Below are 19,061 nucleotides of genomic sequence, written 5' to 3'. Positions count from 1 at the left end.
CAAAGTTAAAATAGAAATATACCTTTGAGGCCTTGGCCCAATGAGGTGAAAGTTGAGCAGCTCAAGCAAGAGGATAAGAAGTCTCGGGCTGAGGGATCCCTTCTTCCCTGGAGTCATATTTCAAGCAATTGGGCAAATGATTAATGCAAAGGAAATGAAGGTGAACATTAAATGGGTGACTTAGTGCTTAAAAGAATGCAGGCCATACCTTCATCTCCTCAAGGATAGTATCAAGAAGATCCTTGTCCCTCTGATGCATCTTGGTGCCTAATGGTTCCTTTCTTGAAGCAAAAGTAGGCCTTTTGCTTACTTGAGGTCCTAGTTATGAGATAGAATAAGGTATTAGCTCATAACCCAAGAAAAATTAAGACTACAACTAAGGGGGGAAAAAAAGAAAGATTACTTACTAGAAGACTTCTGCTTTTTCCTACCCGCTTTAATTGAATGGGCAGGGGAGGCTTTGCAGGTTTGGGCCCTAATTCTCTTCTTCGTAGGGGTTGCCCAGGGACCTAATTTAGAGAGTTGAGGTTGAAGCTGCTCCTCGGGCTCGGACTCAGAGAACTCTACCATAGTATCCCTTGCTTGCCGAGTTGCCTAAGTCTCCACTGTAGGCTTGGCTTCATCCTCAGTGTCTCAAATAACTTAGAGACATCCCCAGTTTCCTATCTGGCAGCCTTAACCGCAGCCTCCTGAACAACCAAAGCATCTGTATCTTCTTCATCCAGCCCGACATCCACTTCTACAGTATTGCCTTGGGCTGCATCAAAATAACCAAGAGAAAGGTTATTAGAGGAAAAATTATAAAAGCATCATAAAGTACAAGTTAAGGCAATACATGATACCTATTAGAAGAAGCTAGTTCTTCTGGTGGACTATCTCCTTCTAGCGTTCAAGCTCGCTCGACTTAAGATAGGACTTGATGGTAAGCTGCCCGAAGAGACGGTCGTGAGATTCCCTAATATCCCCTTCCTACTTCTTGGTCCATTTGGCTTCCCACCAAGTGGAGAAGAAGGGAGTGCACTTGAAGTTCAGTGCTATGGGCTTGTGGGTGATCTTGCTTATCACTTCCAAGCTACTTAGAGATGCTTGAAATGTCACCTTCCGAGGAGAATGGAGGTAGTAGAAGGTTCCAAAATTCATTGAGTCGAAGAACGGCAATATAATGGCTTGCCTGAACCCCACTGCCTACTGCAGTAGTTGGGGTGGTAGACCTCTAGCCCGCGCTCGTACCCAGTGCAATCGCTGCATACCCCCCAAGTTAGATATCGTTGCACGATACAGCTTATGAACTTTTCCTTGCAAAGTGGGCTAGCATCTTCGCCAAAGGCATCCTGGAAGATCTGGTCCAAGAACCATGAGTATCTTCGCAGACCAGAGGCTCCTCATTCCAAGTCCGCCCGAGTCCAACAAACTCTAAAGAAATAAACGCAAAAGAAGGTGGAGTGGTTGGTAGGAGATGCCTTGGCCAAAATGCGGGCAGGAGGAACTCCTTCGGGGAACTCTAGGTTAGGTGCCCGAAGCTCAGAGAAATACCACTACAACCACAACTGGACTATCCAAGTTGGCCCGTTAAGGTTAGTTTCAAAAGGTTCACCCTTGGTCATCTCAAAGAAGAGGTGACAAAGATAAGCAAGAAGAAATAGCCATGTAACCACATCATCAAAAGAATGAAAGGCTTCCACCAAGGGGACCCACTCCAGCTTTACCCCCTTAGACTTGTTGGGGAGAATATGTTCGTTGAGCTAGTATAAAAGGAAGTGCATGTGCTCCTGGTCCTTGTTTGCGATGGCAAAAGACGGACCAAAGCTCTTCTTAGCAAACGGGATAAAACCCATAAATGAAGTTCCATAACCTTTAAAGTCAAGGGATTATACTCCAATCGAGTGATGGAGTTAGAAGCATCTGAGCCTTCAACATTCGGGCTAGATAAGGAAGACCAGTCGTGAGTTATATCCACCACGCACCTACCCGAGGGCCTTAAACTAAAGACTTGGACCATATCAAGGATGATTGGAGACATGGGACCCATCCTGAAATCAAATGTGTTGGTGAATGACATAATGCTAATCCATGTTCCACACGGCCAAGGAAGCATCATTTTTTAATCTCACTAAATAGAATAGTTGTGGTCAGGAGCTCGGCTTAGCAATCACTATGGTCTTGCAGAGCATTATTAGCTCGTAAATGCCATTGTTCATCCATTTCTTCTTGAAAATAGGCTCGAGTTCATTCACCCACTACGCCTAGCCCTTATCTTTCGTGAAAGGGAAGCCTCTTCGATAGGTAGACCATTTGGAGGAGGAGATGCCAGCTTCGACATAAAATGGGTTGGGCGTGAACCAGTTTGGCTTAGGCATGTTGTTCTCTATGAAAATTGGGACTCTAGAGGTCCAGGAAGGCCCAAGGGAGTGTACTTCCCCCTCTTCAAAGAAAAGTGAAGTGTACAAGCCTGCCTAAGGGCGATGAAGGCCATTAAGGAGGCGACGCATGTTGACAATGCCTTCGCCAGACTCATATGTAGGGCGAGTAGTTTTGGGTGCCATTGAATGATTTTGAAGAGAGGATAGAAGAAAATTAGAGGCAGAAAGCAAGAAAAACAAAGAACAAGAGGGTCCTGGGAAAATCTGGAGATTCTGGAAATTCGAAGGATTAGAATTACTAAGGTGTTGGCCGAGAGGTTTAGGTAGAGATTATATAGTAAGCAGTTAGTTAACATTTGAATTCATAGGTTAGTGCAAAGGTTTGGTTAATGCAAGGGTTTATGCGAAAACGGTCATTTAAAATGGTACAAGTCCCGAGTAGAAGAATGCAGTTCGTTTAATCATCATTAATGCCTCGGATTGCAGACTTAACAATGATTAAAGGGGGCACTATTTGAGTTAATATTTGAATATTGGGCTTAGTAGAAAGGAAGCCTAAAGGCGTTAAAACAAGTTCCATTTGCCTGGAGCCCAACCTTGAAGCCTGATGCGGATGGAAACATAAGCCACGTGTCTATAACTGAAGTGACAAGTGATGGAGACCAACCTACTATCAACCAAAAATCACCTTCTAATGGCATAAAGGTGTAAATACATGATGACTCACTACCCTCCAAAAGTTTTCGGGCAAAAGCAAAGCTAAAAGCAGTCGGGCCAGATTGTCTATAAAAGGGGAAGCAAGCATCAAAGACAAGGACACTCAACCAATCAAACAAATAACATACAAACTCTGCTCTCAAGCCATATTTGCATCTAGAAAAGCTGAAACCAAGTTAGATTCAGTCTTTTTAGTCATAATCCCCTTAGAAAAGCCATATTTTGCCTAGTTTAAAAGCTATGCTACCTTCCCTAGTGTTGTAGTATCAATTTCCTCGTGTAAAACCTATTTACCATCCATCCCTTTTTAGTTCACAACCTCTGTAAACTCAAAGAGAAGTGTTTGCAAGAGGTTCAAACTTGCCCTACAAGGTGAAATTTTGCCCAAGTCCCTTTGTTTGTCCTCTAAATTAGTAGATCTGTCACCTAAATGTATTTTTCAGCATGTCTGCAACTTATTTCCAATTATTTCCTACTTAAGAGTCATTTACATCCGGATTTGATGAACTCAATAGATCTTTGTTCACTAAGAGCAACCTGGGATCAAAAGCATGGTTTAAAGGGATCTAAACTCCCTCTTTCTAAACATACAAGACTATAAACTAAAAGTCCTTGTTTACAAGGCAAGACAAAAAAAACTTAATACTTATCTATGACAATCCTTTAAACACTGGTGGTATGTGGTAGTTATTGTTGAACCTCCCACTGAACTCAGATCGTGGGAATCGTTTGTGGATAAAACTACTCACTTATTCAAATCGTGGGAAATTGAGACAGAACTAAAAACTGGATAGTCTGCATTGTCTGTTGTTCCTTTTCCTCTTTTAATATTTAATATTAAACGTGTGTCAATTGGATTTTTTTATTATTTTACTTTTTTGTTTTTATTTTACTTATTTTAGATATTATTAGTTTTTATTTTTGAAATCTAATAAGAGAGTAGCAATTTGAATATTATGAAAGCTTCATATTTTTTGTCTTCTCTCTATTGAACTTACTAACTGTTACATCCCACATCGCCCAGGGGAGTGATCCTTAAATATATATTCTCATCCTTACCTAGCGCGAGGCCTTTTGGGAGCTCACTGGCTTCGAGTTCCGTAGGAACTCCGAAGTTAAGCGAGAATAGGGCTTGAGTAATCCCATGATGGGTGACCCACTGGGAAGTTGCTCGTGAGTTCCCAAAAAACAAAACCGTGAGGGAATGGTAAGCCCAAAGCGGACAATATCGTGCTACGGTGGTGGAGCGGGCCCAGGAAGTGATCCGCCCCGGGCCGGGATGCGACAATTTGTATCAGAGCCTAACCCTGGCCGCGGGTGTGCCGACGAGGACGTCGGGCCCCTAAGGGGGGTGGATTGTGACATCCCACATCGCCCAGGGGAGTGATCCTTAAATATATATTCCCATCCTTATCTAGCGCGAGGCCTTTTGGGAGCTCACTGGCTTCGAGTTCCGTAGGAACTCCGAAGTTAAGCGAGAAGAGGGCTTGAGCAATCCCATGATGGGTGACCCACTGGGAAGTTGCTCGTGAGTTCCCAAAAACAAAACCGTGAGGGAATGGTAAGCCCAAAGCGGACAATATCGTGCTACGGTGGTGGAACGGGCCCGGGAAGTGATCCGCCCCGGGCCGGGATGCGACACTAACCACTCAGCATGTTTTTTTTTTTTTTTAATTTGTTTTTTATATCTAATAAGAGAAGGGCAATTTGGTGTTATGAAAGATTCACTTTTTTTGTCTTCTTCGTTTAGAGAGAGAGAGAGAGAGAGAGAGAGATTAAATCCTCTTCATCCCTCTTTTAATAATTTTTTTTAATAGACGATATTATTTGCACTAGGAGAGGGGGTGAGCTTAACTTTACAATGAGCTAGCAATAATGTAATTCAAATTCGCCTTTGGTAAGAATTGGAACTGAGACTCACTTACAAGTGAAGAGGAATACCATTAGACCATAGTACTAAATGGTTTTTTATGATTTTTTTTTTAATATTAAATCCTTGTTTTGCACATTATTATTAAGTGAGGGTATTTTATAAATTTTCGAATTTTTGACCATTTGGTGCTCTAACTTTATAAATAAATATAGAGAGAGAGAGAGAGAGAGAGAGAGAGAGAGAGAGAGAGAGAGAGAGAGAGAGAGAAGAGAGAGAGAGAGAGAGAGAGAGAGAGAGAGAGAGAGAGAGAGAGAGAGAGAGAGAGAGAGAGAGAGAGAGAGAGAGAGAGAGAGCCAAGCTGATTAGAGGAATAAAATAAACGTCTTTTGGCCTCTCAATCAATCCCTAAAGTCTTACCATTTATCAAAGAAAAAAAAAAGGGTAAATTAAATTTTACCCTTCAGATTTGGGATCAATTTCAATTTCTTACAATATTTTTAGAACATTTCAATTTCATACATTTACTTATCATTTTATTACAATTTCATACATCCGTTAGAAAATCTGTTAAGTTAACCGTTAAGTGATAACGTGGTAAATATAGGGTACCCATTTGTGCTGACATGGCTGCCACATTTGTGCCACGTGGGTAAACACTTAATAAAAATTTTAAAATATTAAATAATTCAAAAAAAAAACAGAAACCAAGACTTCGTCTTCCTCACTGAGGACCTCTCCATCCCTTCCACCCCTTCCACCCCCTTTGTCTTACCCACCCAAAGCACCCCCTTCTCCAATCCCTTTGCCCACCCGAGCCACCCCTTCTCTGATCCACTTCTCCCTCTTCACCTCCCCAACCCAGCTTCTCCCTCTCCTCCACTCTCTTCACCTTCCTTTCCATCTCTCTCCCCAGATCAACCTTCCCCTTCCCTCCTCCACTCCCTTCTCTGCTCCACGATTTGCAACTGAGATGGCGTCGTTGGCGCAGCTCTGGCTCATGTTCGATCTCAGAACCATCATCAACGAGCCCCCCGAGGTAAATTCCGATCAAGTTTACCTCAAATTCCTATCAAATCCGATGGCGATGGAAGTTCTTCATTATTCCCGTCGCCAAGAAGGTGAAGATGAAGGTGAGAAGGGAGAGATTGTTGCAGGCCATGGCGACCCGGCTAGACGGAGGCGATGGGCTTGGTCTGGGCCTTCTAGGCCCGGGAGTGGTGGCGGGAGGTGAGGTAGAGGGAGAGGAGGAAGAGGGTGATTAGAGAGAGAGAGGGAGTGTGTCTGATTTGGGGGGGGGGGGGGGGGGGTGGGGAAGACGAAGGGGGAAGGGGATTTCTAGGTTTCTTTTTTTTTTTTTTTTTTTTTTATAATTATTTTAATATTTTAAATTTTTTTTATTAAGTTTTAGCCGCATGGCACAAATGTGTCAGCCACATCAACACAAATGTGGATCTCATATTTGCCACATCATCACTTAACGGTTAACTTAACAAATTTTCTAACAAATGTATAAAATTGAAATAAAATGATAAGTAAATGTATGAAATTGAAATGTTTTAAAGATGTATAAAATTGAAATTGACCCTAAACCTAAGAGGGTAAAATGTAATTTACCCCCCAAAAAAAATGTAAATTTCATATTGGGTTTTTTCAAGTGCCCCAATTTGCATGGAACAACCGACTGGCGGAGTAGTTAGGTCATGGAAATAGTTAGCTTCTATGTTGAAGGGTTTGGATGGATCGTATGGATCATGTTGTATATAATCTGCTTCCTCTTTATACTTCCCTTTAAGTAAAATGAATTTCTCCCTTATTCCTTTGTAACAATTTCTATTTATCAAGATGAACCGCTTTGCTGGAACCCTAATTATCCTCTCCATCCTCCTCTTTTCTTCTCAGGGTAAGCGTGCACTATTCCCATAGGATTTTATATTCAATAATGTTATAATATATTCAGCAGAGTTTTTAATCATTAGATTCTGATTTTGATTTTTGAAATTAAGGATATAACAGTTGTCCAATTTTCCAATTTTCCACAGGTAAAAGCCACATAGTTAAGCCATGGCATCTTTGCAAGAGCAAGGAAGTTTCCAACCCTCCCACTTTGTGCAAGCTACCGGACTGTAGCCAGTCGTGTGCAAAGTCGCACCCCGGAGCCGGAGGCTTTGGATTCTGCATTGCTGAATTTTGCCTCTGTATGCATACCTGCCACGGAGACCGCCAACCTCCCACAGATGCAGAGGCAGAGCAACTTCCCAGCGTGCCGTCTCTTTCCTATAAACCTATTACGCCGTGATCCCGTTCACCAATTAATGAAACTCGTGTAATGTAGCTCCAACATAAACAAAAAGAAATAGGTTACTGTATCAATAAATCTTCTCATGCTAAACGATATGATAAGGAAGTTTCTTAATTTCTTTCCTCCTTAACCTTTCTGTATTTTTGGTATTTCTTTCCTCCTCATCCCAACAAGCATCAAGCAATCGAGACTAGATGCTGCCAACAAGCATCAAAGATGATAAAATCCGTTCAAGACTACATACAACACAACACAACCAAGCCGATATAACAACCACATTACTCAGAGACCCCCGGTGCACAATCAGAATACTAGTAAAGGAAAAAATATACCTTTGGATATCATATCTTACTTGTTTTCTCAATGCAGCATAAGAGGGTTAGAGAACACAGAAATAGAATATCCAAAACTTTAGGTACAGCATGGTAATCCAGAACATAGAAAGTTTGTCTTACACTGTCGCCTTTTCACACTTCAAGCTGAGCTGACCTCGTTCTCCAGACAAGGCGTAAATGAATTTTTCATATCTGTCTGGGCAGTGGGCACAAAACCACCACCTGGGAAGATGAAAATTTGGATTGTACTAAGAATCTTCTTCGTCAGTAGAATCAAGCAGATGAGTCTTGTAAATAACCAACAATTCTCTGCATCACCTCTCAATCTTGATATAAACTTGTCAAAAAATTCATCCTCCGGCAAAATAAGTGCATCATAAAAAGTTGGATCTCTCTTCAATAACTGTTTTGACTTTTGACTTTATAACCTCTAAAACCCTATATCGAGCACTCACTCGGTTCTCCATGCTATACATCAAAATCCAAGGTGTATGAATTAATACCGACTTTTTGAACATAATCATATTCAAGAAGAAATCAATTCCAAACTTTTAACTTCTCCTCTGAGGTCCTAAGCAAACCTGGTGTTCTTCTAAACATTTCCACGCATTCATCCTTTGAGAAGCCAAAATCACAAAGCAAGTCCAATTTTCTACTAATTGTCCCATTTCACATACAGCTAACAGTATACAGAGCATGAACAAACATCCCAGAATTCAACGAGAAACCCATTTCCACTATTCACGCAACAAGGCATCTAAGTACAGATTCTTGAACAATGAAAAGCCATGGCTGCCTCTTCAACAGCATGGAAAGCTGAGAACCAACAATTCCACAACTCTCCATATAGGCACTATTTCTTAACAATCTTGATTCTGGGTCCCTTGCAACTACCCAATTGCATATGCATAAAACCCGAATCAAATTTTTACCATTCTCATCAATCCCCAAGATTTTCTTTAGAATTTCAATGCAGGGTACTAACTTTCTGTCCAAACTAATAGTCAAAAGTGTGAAATTCTTGGAAATGAACCTAGGAAGATGAGAACCAAAAAGACCCAATTGTTGGAAGAACTCGAGCTTAGGCTCAAGGTTTTGTCAATATTAGAAAACAAAAACTGGGGCGAGACAATCACAGCGGATTGGACATGGGTATCAGAGAATCCAAGTTATCGAAGAAAACTATGCACAGATTGGGGGATATGACCCATGAGAATCGAATTGAGATTGAGGAGGCTTGGGTTTTGGTGAATTCGAAGGTATTGACATGGTAATCGGCGATGTGAGAGTTTCCGTTTGGATTTGGAATTCTGGTGGGTGAAGATAGAGATGAGAAAAGCGAGATGGAAAGTTGGGCTGCACTGGAGGGAAGGTACTGGAAATACAGAGGCGAGCGAGAGAACACAAGTGGTTTCAAAGCTTGCATTTGCATCTATAGCCATATGCATGCAAGTACATCCAATTCCAATACCCACTCCATATTTTTCAATGACTCCCTCTGAAACACTACAAGTACAACACCATTGCCGATTTCTCGTAACAACACACAACTTACTGAAATGACAAATCAATTTAATCAAACTCAATGACCCAGATAGACTTGTTCAACAATTATTAATCCAAATAAAATAAAGTTGTAATCTTTTATATAATATTCATCAATTGGATTATCAGAAGAATCAGAGAAAATGGAAAGAGAGAGGTGAATAAATTTAGGGATTCTTACATGAAACACTCAAAAGTCGGAGGAGGAGAGATGCGGCTGGAGGTTGCCGTGGTGAATTTGGACTCAGTCTGGGAACGGAACCGAGAAGATTCAGATTTGAGATATGAGTGGGTTTCGTCATATCAGACGGATGAAGAAGAAGAAGAAGAAGAACCAGACATAAAAAAGAAAAAAAAAAAAAAAAAAAAAAAAAAAAAGTTGTAAACCAAATAAAGTCAGCGTTAATGATTGGATTATTATTAAGAATTTTAACGAAAAATCATATTTTTATACTAAAAGGCAATCTAGGTACTATTTATTTTAACTTTTATTTTGTCTTTATGTTTAAATTCAAACATTTTTCATTAGTTTTCATTTATTATTAAGTATTGATTAACGCGTGTTTATTTTTAATTGGTGACACACCATTTGATTTGCAAATTCGGTTTACAAAATTTAGTTTAAAATTAAAATTGATCTATTAGTTTGTCCACCGTTAATTATTTTGGTTATTTTGTGAAAATTTTATGTTAAATAAAGACCAAAATGACAAATATACTCTTAATTTAATAAACAATGAGATAAAATAATTTGACAAAAATTAAAATTATTTAGTCATTTTTCTCCTTATTTAATGTTGATTTTTCACAAAATGTCCAAAGTGATTATTGGTAGACAAATTCAGAGATCAGTTCTATCGATTGTAAACTCAAAGTGAAAGTTATCCCAACCCTTGAGATCATTTGGCTAAAAAGTTAAAAAAAATATACAGAGCAACAAGAGAAAAGAGAGAGCGATTATAAATATATAAAAAATAAAATATTAGAGTTCTGATAAGCTCAGCCGAGCATTCACTCACCGCCAAGACCTCGCTTCCCTTTTTTATTTTAGTTAGAATTCCAAAGTCAGTCAGTTTCCAACTCTCCAACCGATTGCAACTTTCCTTCCATCTCTCCAGACGCTTAACTCAAGCCCCTCACCTCCTCTTTCCAATTTCCAGGACCAAATCTCATGCCGCATTTTCAAAATTTATCCTCACCATTCTCGCATTTGCGACAACCCATTCCCCCACTTCCAAACAACCCCAATTCCTTTTTCTCGTCACCCTTTTCATTTTTCAATTTTTTAAATAATTATTTCATTAGTAAAATGTTTTGAACTACTACTGTCAATTTTTTCTTTTGGTCTCCCATTTTTTTTTTAAAATTTTTAATAATTATTTCATTAGTAAAATGTTTTGAACAACTATTATACATGATTCAACTCTAAGAACAAAAAATGAAGAAAGTTGAAGTTTCATCATAAAACTAATTGACAACTTGGGAAAAATCAACTTCTTATAAGCTTCTTTCACCTATATGAAACTCTTTGCCTTCACATCTTGACAAAAGAAAATATTTATTTGAAGGAATTGAGATAGTTGCAAAGAGATATTGAATAGAGAAAAGCCTTTTTTTTTCTTTTTTTTTTTTGAGTAAATTACACAAAACTACCTCAACTACAGGTCGAACCACAATCTCATACCTCATGTTTTCAACATTGCAATGTCATACATCAACTTATGGATTCGTTGCAATGTCCAACCTTTGTTAAATATTCTGTCAATTTTACTATTAAGTGATGACATAGCAGGCACGGGGTCTACTCATCACCTAATTGAATTTAAAAATTAATTAAATATTAATTCTTTTCCTCTCCCTCCTCGCGTTTCTCTCCGTCTTCTCTTCTTCGTCTACTCTGCTGTCAGGTCCAACAAGGCCGACATGGACGTCCAGACCTTCTACGACAGCATCCTCGCCGCCATCTTCATCGAGGAAGACGAGATCGTAGTAGGCACCGGCCCATGTGGCCAAATTATGCATGCTGACGTGGAGGTAGCTGTCGGAATTGTCAAGCATACGAGACCTGACAAAGCCGATCCCACTCCGATGACCGCTGCTCCACCCAAGTTTTCTGTTGCAGCCTCGCGTCTAATTCCTCGCTTAACCGTGGTGCCACTTACCACGATGCAGGCTGCTGTTTTGAAGAACATGGTGGAAAGTCTTTCGATGCCAACTTTCCTGGTCGAGTATCCTATGAACAGTGACGCCATCTATGATATGGTAAATTGCAGATAGTGTATAGACCAATTGAATTGTTAGTTTGCTACCAATTTATTAATAAATTGTTAAATAAAATATTTAACAATTGTTAAATAAAAAATAGGTAAATATCAGTTTACTACCCTCAAGTTTCGTGGTTTTCAACATTTGGTACATCAAGTTTTTTTTGTCCCAGAGTCATACCTAAAGTGTTAATTTTGAGACAATCTCATACATCCATTAGTCAAACTATTAAATCTTCCGTTAACTAATGACGTGGCGCTCATGTGGACAATGACTAGGCACCACGTGTCATTAAAAAAATTACAAAAATTAAACTATTAAAATAATTAATTAAATAAAAGTTAAAAACAAAAAAAACAAAAAAAAAACAATCCTTCTACCTCCCCCAACCCCCTCCCTCCCTTCTTTCCTCTGCAACCCATACCCTCCTTTCTCTCCGCTCCGAGGTCCTCTCCCACTCCGACCTCCTCACCCAGCTTTTTTCCATCCACCACTCCGATCACGCCCTCTCCACCATCCGATCCTCTGTTGCCGCCCTCCAGTCCTCCATTTTCCACACTCAATCTGAGCTCTCCGACCCCTTTGCCTCCTTTGCAGGGTTCGCAGCTTCAATTTGCAGAAACTCTTCCCATCACCGACCCCACTCACTCTGCAACCTTCAACCCAAAATCACAGCAAGTTTCAAGCACTATCGCTAAGCAGCAAGATCTGGATAACAATTCATCCAAAATGCTGCAAAATTCAGGTGTGTTCAGGCAGATACTATCAAACCAAAAAACAAAAATAATCGAGGATTGAATATAAAATTGTTTGAACTAAGTTCCAAAAAAAAAAAAAAAAAACATTCAGATTCGAAAATTGTGATTTTTTCTACTGATTGAGAAGTGGAATAAATATATATGTGCAACGATGATACCTGGTTAGGGTTTGATAACCGCCATTGGAGATGCCTCTGGGAGCTTTGCGAGAGAGATAGAGAGCCACAGAGAGAGAGAGAGAGAGCGAGAGAGAAAGAGAGGGAGAGAGTGAGAGAAGTCGTATATTTCTAGATCAAGGATGGAGCCGACGAGGTCTCCGGCGAAGGGAGAAAAGTGCTCGGACGACAGTGGGGATGGGTCTTCCTTTCTCCATGTTTGTGGGATTAGGAATGGAATTTATGAAAGAGAATTGGAGATGAGATTGGGGTGGGGACGACAGAGAAGGGGATGGGAGTGGATCCACGGAGGAGGGGATGTGGTTGGAATGGTGGTCGGATGAGGGGTTTGCAGGATGAGATCGACGGAAATAGGTTTGGGCACGGGGCCTGGGAAGAAGCAAGGAAGCAAGCAAGCACGGAAGAAGGGAGGGAGAAGGCAGAGGGTCGGGGTGGGGAAGACAAAGGTGTTCTTGGTTTTTTTTTTTTTTTTTTTTTTTCTTTTTTACTTTTATTTAATTAATTATTTTAATAGTTTTTTTTTAATGACACGTGGCGCCCAGTCATTGTCCACATGGGTGCCACGTCACAAGTTAACGGTAGACTTAACAGTTGGACTAACGGATGTATGAGACTGTACCAAAATTTACACTTTAGGTATGACTCTGGGACGAAAAAAACTTGATGTACTAAATATTGAAAACCATGAAACTTCAGGATAGTAAACAGTCTTTTGCCCATAAAAAATTTATAATTTATTAATTTTTAAATTCAGTTAGGTGAGGACTGGACCCCGCCCATGTCACGTCATCACTTAACAACGAAATTGACAGAATATTTAATGGATATTTGATATTGCAACGAATTCATACGTTGAGGTATGACATTGCAATATTTAAAACATGAGGTATGAGATTATGGTTCGACCCATAATTGAGGTAGCTTTGTGTAATTTACCCTTTCTTTTTCTTTTTAGCTTTGGTCCTTAGATGTTATTTACGTTTAATATTGGAGGCAAATTTTTTATTGAAAAGTGGGTCAGGAGATAAGGCAGTGGGATGAGTTTATCAGCATTCATAAATTATTAAATCATTTCCATCATATCATTTTTAGTCATTTAACATAATCACATCAATTTATATAAAATGATACCAAACACTCGTACACTTATTTTGTTGCTAAGAGCACTTTTACAAAAACAAAAACAAAACAAAATTTAACAAACACTCCACTGGTTTATTTTATAGTTGTTTATTCTCACAGTATAGAAGCAATTTTTTTTATAAAGCACAACAATACCAAACTAGCCCTCAATCTATGGTGGAGCTAGGCTTGAAACCAAACCACTTGACATTTCTTGCCATTCTTCAAGCTTGCACTCATGTAGGTCTTCTTTAGAAAGTATTGAAGCTCTTTCACAGATGAGAAAATTTTGCAAATTAAATTTGGGTAGACCATTATTTTTTATAATGCATAGATACGGACATGGACACATGAATACTACATAAAAAGACACAAATATGTCAAATTTCTAAAAACGAAGACATGATACGACATGGACACAACAATTAAAAATAAACTCCAAGTTCCAATTGATTTTAATAAACTCCAAACGTTTAAAAAGATAATTCATCAAACATCCAAATTAGTCTCCAAACTTGGAAACCTAGAAAGAGCAATCCATACCTCATAATATTTTATTATTTTTCTCACCCACAATTTTCCTCACCGATTGCCCCTTTTTATTTTTCCTTCCATGGAAAATTGGTCAAGCATTTGATATTAGAGATTGCATATTTATATCACATTCAAATTTTATGAAAGGAGAAAGGCAAAGTTTTAATGGGCATGAGTTACTAGTAAATGGCATGGGAAATGAAGATAGATTAAGAGAACGTATAGTTTCCTAATTCTTAAGTATGGAGAATGATATATTGATAGTACTAAAGCACAATATAAGGGAATTGTGGGGTGTAACTCGCTTATCTTTGTGAAATAGATGTATACAAGTAATTTTCTTTTAGAAGAGAAATATTATCTCTTTAAATAGTGTTTTTAAGGTATTGAAAGGTTGGAGACCTCTTGGAAAATACCTTAAATGTGGGGAGTTTGCCCCCAAGTGTTAGCAAATTACTTAGTAGTCAACCTAGTGGCACCAATTATAAAAGACTGATTAGAGAGTAAGTTTTATCATTGAGGGAAAAGAGGCTAAACATAACTAATGAATCAGCTGGACAGAACCTAACTTGGTTGATTGGAGATCCCATTGTCTAAATTCAATAGGCAACCTGGTGAGGCATGATTCAAAGAAATTAACACATTATATACCTCATTCCTATGGTGGGAGAAGTGTGTTGTCTACAGAAGATTTAGGGTGTATATACTTAATGAAACTGACATCTTATTATAAATAAGAGGAATATTGCCGAGTAATCTTAATCAGTGGTCACCTATATGAGAGTAGAAGTGGGGTCACTTTTATGAGAATAAGATGGCTAAATTATCTAAAGCTCTCATGAATTTGGGATTTGTTCAGGACCAAATGAATACAACCATATGAACCACAATATATTAGGATAAGAGATGTGTGTTACTTATTGTCTTGGTTTACTATATATGGTGAACAGTTCAATGTCTCCTATACACATTGCGTCATCGGTGAATTCGATAAGTGTTCACTAGGGTAGCTTCAAGTCCAAAAAACACCTCTTCCGAATTCTTCCTAATTGTTCATTGATGTGGGGATTGTTGGAATTTAAATATTATAATATTGTTCGGGGACTTTTAGGTCGAGGTGGACTTGAGCTTTGAGAACATCTTCTTGTCTCCCTTGGTTCGGATTCGTACCAAGTCCTGGAATATCTCAAAAGAGTTAGCTTGTCTTAGGAAATACCACAGTAATATCAATGACTCGAAGATAGCATGATTGATCAAGATAATGACTTGCTCAAGTGAAGTGTGGTGTGAAAACTAGAAGATTACTGGTTTAACATGAGAGAGAAGGGGTTTGCATGATTGCATGGCATTCTTGGTTGGATAATTTAAGATTTCCTAGGGTGATAATAAGGTTTCTAATTGCTGGGATCCTTAATGGAAGACTATGGGAATTACTAAGGTAGCATGGACGATGATTGTTAAGGTTTGAAGGATGTTTCTAGGCTAAATGGAGCTCTCTGAGTTTACTTCATGGGTGAAGTTTCTTGGTTCTCCCTCTCTGCATTCTCTCTGTCTTCTGCATAATGGTTTTCTCCCTCCTTTTATAAATGAAGGGTTCTTCACTAGGCTTCAAAGGAATCTCCCTTTGTGGCTTGGCCTTCCTCTTCCTTTCTCCCTAGCCCTCCTACTATTTCCCTTTTGGTGTAAGGTAGCTGCACTATTGAAACTTGCATTATGTGTCTTCCAGAGGCGCAGCTTTCCTAGGCCAATGCGGGCGCTACTTCTAGTAGCGTGCCTCATGGCATTTCGTGCATTGGTTGTCTATGCAATGTAACAACCCGTTCCCAATTTTACAGTTTTTATAATTTTAATAAGTGAATTTACAAAAATGCCCTTCAAGGCAAATGCATTGACTTTCGTTGACTGCCGTGTCGTGTCACGTAAGACTCGTTTTCTTGGTGTATCCTCGTAGTACTCGTCACTACAAACGCGTGGGCACAAACAGAATATAATTTGAAGTTATAACAAAGATTCTACAAACCTTTAAACGTCGAGGGCATTTTAGTAATTTTCCATTTGAAACACATGTTGTATTTGCAGTAGTGTGACACATGGGACCCACAGATTGGTCCCCAAAATATCTGGAACCTTCTTTCATTCCTCTTCTTTCCCGCAACTCTTCACTCTCTCTAACTATCTAACTCTCTAACTTTCTCTCAGCTCTTCCTTTCTCCCTTGAAACAAACCACCATCATGACCAAATCTTTCGACTTGTTGAACATCAAAACCACCATTATTTGCATGTCTTCACGCCTAGAAGTCTCGGGCCAAAACCTTGTTCTTCGAACTCGTGTTTCAGGTTCATTTTCAATGAAACAAAACTCAAAATTGGGTTTATGGCGGTGAAGACATGCAAATAATGGTGGTTTTGATGTTCAACAAGGCGAAAGATTTGGTGATGATGGTGGTTTGTTTCATGGGAGAAAAGAAGAGCCAAGAGAGAGTTAGAGAGTTAGAGAGAGTGAAGAGTTGCGGGAAAGAAAAGGAAGGAGAGAAGTTTCCAGATATTTTGGGGACCAATTTGTGGGTCCCATATGTCACACTACTCCAGATACAACATGTGTTTCAAATGGCAAATTACCAAAATACCCCCAACGTTTAAAGGTTTGTAGAATCTTCGTTATAACTCCAAATTACATTATATTTGCGCCCACGCGTTCGTAGCGACGAATACTATGAGGATACACTAAGAAAACGAGTCTTACATGACACAACACGACATTCAACGAAAGTCAACGCATTTTCCTCAAAGGGCATTTTTGTAAATTCACTTATTAAAATTATAAAAACCGTAAAATTAGGAACGGGTCGTTACATGCAAGCTAGGAAGGGAAAGTCAGCATTAAATGCCTCACTTGCTAGGTTTAACATACATTTAATGTAGGAATCCAGTTTAGTCTTAACTAAGAAGGTTGGCTTGCTAGGGAAAGAGGTCAACTAGGCTAGTTCTCTCCCAATGTTTGCCTACGTAAAATGCAAAGGGTATGAGCTTCCATAACCCCGATTTTGAGTAGCCCCATAACCTTCCATAACCATCCACACCACAATTCACTTGACAAGCCCCAAGCATGTGACTTGGGCTTAGCATGAATAATGACTAGCGTGAGGAAGCTTGGCATGATGAATAGGCATGAGCATGGCGTGGTTTGTGTAGATATCCGACTTCATTACCATGGTGTGGCATGTTTGTAAATATATTTCCTTATCGATCCGCACCTTGGCATGTGTTTGGGCTTGAATGAAGGCTTGCATGACGATTGGGCTTTGAGACTTGGTTGGATTGATGTGTGACATTTCTGGGCCTCAACAAATATTAGTAATTATAATATTTAATTCAATGTTTGAATGAAAAGTTCTTAACCATTAGTATCAAACCGTATATGTTATTCAAATGGTGCCATCTTATAAAAAAGGCACTATATTGCGTATTGTCGTCAATCAGTGTCCTAGATCCTATATAAACCCATGAAACTATTATCGTTGAAAGTTGAAATTTTGAGTTAATTATTACTCCTGAGAAATAGGGTTTCCCTACTCTATTTCTCTCATCCTTCATTGTTCAATTATGAGTCGTGTTATGAAAGTACAGAATATATTAGGTGAGCCAGAGTCCAAAGATTGCAGTGTTTTGACTTCAGATTATATATTGTTAAATCTTAGGAGATGGATGCCTACCAAACTAAAAGCACACAAGTAGGAGCGAAATTATGTCTTTAAGACATTGCATTTATGCAAGCCTCATTCTCTAAGTTTGTCAGTCTTTCTTGCTTTCTCTCTACATTCTTTATATTATTTTTACACAATTGATATTTTGATTTTCTTTATGATTATTATCATCGAAATTCTTTTATTATTTTCATATTTTCTAATATTGCTCCAACAAATTAGAGTATTACTAAGATTGTAACCTTCATTCAATATATATATACGAGTACTACAATGGATGTAGCCCAGTCTTTAGAGATAAACCCCTCAATCTTTGATGTCTAGTTCTTATAGATTTTATCCCAACTCCACCAAAGGTCAACCATACCGATCTTTGTTGACTTCCCAGTTAAGAACGTTAACAGTGGTATATCCTCATACGTGAAAAGGAGGTGTGGACACGTGATTGCTTTCCAATTCCATAAATTCAAAGGATTGTGAAGATGGACATGGTGAGCAGCACAATTCAAATAGGTTTGGGATTCTTTATAACATATATGGACATGCGTATGGGTTGATGTTGCGTGAAAGCAAGATGGCGTTTGAAAATTTATGCAAATATATCTGCTTAACTGGTTAACATTAGTCAAGAAAGAGAATTCAAGGTTACCATGATAAAGCCGGCAGATATATCCTCCAATAAAGTTGCGTCAATGCAAACAAACAGAGGTCTAGGGTTAAATACAAAGCACCATGCAACATAAAAAGGACATTAACTCAACACACAAATCAACTCTCTACACAAAAATCTCACACTTTTGAGAAAAACACTAATTGCTCTACTAACACGTCAACATATATTCAATTTGGTTAAATATCACTGGGTTGCCAAATTTGTGAAAATTCAGTTTGGTTAAATATAAATGGAGTCGTAGAATCAATTCGGTCAAGACGTTTCTTTAGTTTGGTTAAACACTTACCCTTCTTTCGATTGGTTACATATCCAAATCTCTGCCGACGAGGAGTCTTTGATTCTCTTGCTAAATGAGGTCACTTTATTAACTTGCCCGGCAAAGTGAGGTGTTACCCGTGTTAGTGTACTGTACATTGAAAGCCGAACCATTATTGAACTTCACAGCAAAAGATGCAACCTTGTATTTAGGTTAGTAGAACCCTCAACCGTAGTCGCTCAGTGCAGAAGTCAACATCGCATTTCACCAGTACATCACATCCATATATTCGCCCAACCGAGCTCGGTTACGAATTAGCACGCCCGCATCAACAATCAACCACAAAAGAACATAGTTAGCTCAATAGTCACCAAGTAGACTTTGTAATTCTTAGGTCCAACAATAACAAAACCAGAAGTTAATAGAGGAAAGGAAAAAATGAG

General features: G+C 38.9%; 1 long non-coding RNA gene across 1 annotated transcript; it reads right to left on the bottom strand.

Moving 5' to 3' along the window:
• Positions 1 to 7,568: 7,568 nt before the first annotated feature.
• Positions 7,569 to 9,476, bottom strand: LOC137721301 (uncharacterized). The gene is made up of 2 exons (XR_011066619.1): positions 9,311 to 9,476; positions 7,569 to 7,806 (listed from the first exon to the last, which is right to left on the bottom strand). It is a non-coding gene; the product is annotated as an uncharacterized lncRNA (long non-coding RNA).
• Positions 9,477 to 19,061: the final 9,585 nt, after the last annotated feature.

The sequence above is a fragment of the Pyrus communis genome, chromosome 16 (assembly GCF_963583255.1).
Source record: "Pyrus communis chromosome 16, drPyrComm1.1, whole genome shotgun sequence".
Classification (NCBI taxonomy): Eukaryota; Viridiplantae; Streptophyta; class Magnoliopsida; order Rosales; family Rosaceae; genus Pyrus; species Pyrus communis.
The sequence above is the reverse complement of the archived record's forward strand: the minus strand, read 5'-3'. Positions and strand labels throughout refer to the sequence as shown.